The 2,107-nt window shown below is 56.2% G+C and overlaps 1 protein-coding gene across 2 annotated transcripts in view; it reads left to right on the top strand.

Annotated features, from left to right (window-relative positions):
• The first annotated feature begins 594 nt into the window (after positions 1–594).
• The window catches only part of KDF1 (keratinocyte differentiation factor 1), an 8,374-nt gene continuing 6,861 nt past the window's right edge, over positions 595–2,107 (top strand). Inside the window, exon 1 of one of the 2 annotated variants that reach the window (XM_023519082.1) lies at positions 595–646. The gene's annotated coding sequence lies outside the window, so the exon portion shown is untranslated. Of the gene's footprint in view, positions 707–2,107 lie in introns of both variants that reach the window. The other variant, XM_003799809.1, reaches the window with a different exon arrangement.

The following is a 2,107-nucleotide window of genomic DNA, read 5'->3' as shown; positions in this document are numbered from 1 at the left end:
CCCCAGCCAAAAAAAAAAAAAAAAGAAAGAGAGAGAGAAATCTGAGTGGTTACTTTTGAATGGTTAACTGAATGGTTATGTTACTACTGAACAGTTATATAAAACGGAAGAAAAAAAAGTACAGTCTGGCATGGTGGCAGGCACTTGTAGTCCTAGCTACTCAGGAGGATTGGCTTGAAGCCAGGAATTCGAGCTGTAGTTTCCCTATGATTGTGCCTGTGACTAGCCACTGCACTCCTGCCTGGGCAACACAGCAAGACCCTGTCTTTAAAAAATAAATAAATGAATAAATAAAAGAGGTACAGGGAACTGTTTCATTAACAGAAAAGCGGTCAGGCATGGAGGGCAGGGAGAGCTTCCCTTTGAACTAGAGTTTTAAGGTCTGGCAGGCGCTCCCTAGACACCCCGAGGTTCCTGGGACCCCCCAGCCCGTTTAAAAGAGGAGACTGGGTGTCAGCGCCTCCCGCCGCTCCCGCCAGGCCTCATTGACCCGAACTAGGCCCAGACAAGCCGGGCGGTCCTCGCCCAGAGTCTAGGGGCGGGGCCTCAGCCCAGGTGCACCGCAGCGGCGCTTCGCGGAGGCAGGAAGTGTGTCCCCAGCGGCGGCCCGTGCAGCGCTCCCGCGAGACGCTTACCTGCGCCCCAGGTGAGTGGCGAGGGGGGCGGGGGAGGGGCTGAGCCGGAGGCGGCTCACCTGGCGGGACAGGTAAGGCCCGCGCGGGCCCGAGGGGGCGCAAATCTGGGTAGCACCAGTGTGGGGAGTCCCCCGAGGCTGCTCCCGGACGGGGGAGGCTCCGGGGCCCGGTTCGTTGGGGACCACCCTGCCACTTCCGGGGTGCGCGGGCCGGGCCGGGCCGGGGAACGGCCTGAGCGGGCTCTGGGACTGGGCGGACACAGTGGGGTGAGGGGGGCCGCGTTCGCCCTTAGGACTGCACTGGCTGGGGCGGGAGCCACTTTCACTCGGCGGACAGTGTTGGCCTAGGAGAGAGGCCGAGCGCACCCTAAGGAACAGTGTCAGGACCGGAGACGGCTGCGTCCGTCCGCGGGCGGAGGGCCTTTGCAGCTGGAGAGGGTGGTGCTCGCCCCGGCGGTGGCGCCGGTGTAAGGGCTATGCTAGTCCAGGGGGCAGTCCCGGAGTCTGGTTCTCCCTCGTCTCCGGGACTAGGTGCCTGCTGATGGGGGAGTCTCGGGCTGCACGTCTGGGGTAGGTGACCGAGAGTGCACGGCTGCCCCACGCCCAAACCGGCTCTTTCGTGAACAGGGCTGGAGTGCTTCTCCCGGCCGGGTGTGCAAAGCTTGGCACTGGGCTGGAGCAGAGTCTGGTGGGGCCGGTCCGGGACTCAGGAGGAAGGAACCGTACAGATACAGACCCCCGTGTGTTCTCGAGAACGAAGGGGGAAGAAGGGAGCATCAATGAGAAGTCCGGGGAGGATGGCCAGGACGGGGAAGATCGCTGCAGTACCTTAGAGCTCCCAGTGACCTAGCCCCTTCCAGGTGCCAGGCACTGTGCTAAGGCTTCTGCATGCAATATTTCACTTAAACTATTTAACCTGTCTGTGCCTCAGTATAGTAGTTACAGGTAATAATACTAGAAAAAAGGTTGTGAGGAGCCATTGGTTTATTGTATCTAAAGCACTTAGAACAATGTAAGCCGTCGATAAAATTTTGTCTGTTTTACCATTGTATCCACAAAAGTTAGGACAATATCTGACACAGTAAATATTTATTAATTGAATGAATGAATAAATGCATACCCAATCCCACATTTCTGAAACCCAGGCAGATTTTTAAGCATTTGCCTCTGAGTTGGAAGGGACCTTAAAGTCACTTAATACAATTTCAGTTTGCATACCTCTGCAGATACCCTTCATAAGACCACTGGTCCCCACTGTGGTCGGCTTGGAGCCTAAGTCCTTTTTCTTTACACCCAGTGGTCCTGGTTCTACCCTGAGGTCACATAAAATGTGTCAGTCCCCTGAAGTACCTAGTATACCAAACCTTGTTCCAGACACTGAGGCAGAAAGGAATCAGACATAGTCCCTATACCTCGGTGCTACGGTCCTTGGGGACACAGGCTTACCTACAATGAGGGCAAAGCCAGCTGATA

The sequence above is a fragment of the Otolemur garnettii genome, unplaced genomic scaffold (genome assembly GCF_000181295.1).
Source record: "Otolemur garnettii isolate 467f Iridium unplaced genomic scaffold, OtoGar3 scaffold00156, whole genome shotgun sequence".
Classification (NCBI taxonomy): Eukaryota; Metazoa; Chordata; class Mammalia; order Primates; family Galagidae; genus Otolemur; species Otolemur garnettii.
The sequence above is the reverse complement of the archived record's forward strand: the minus strand, read 5'-3'. Positions and strand labels throughout refer to the sequence as shown.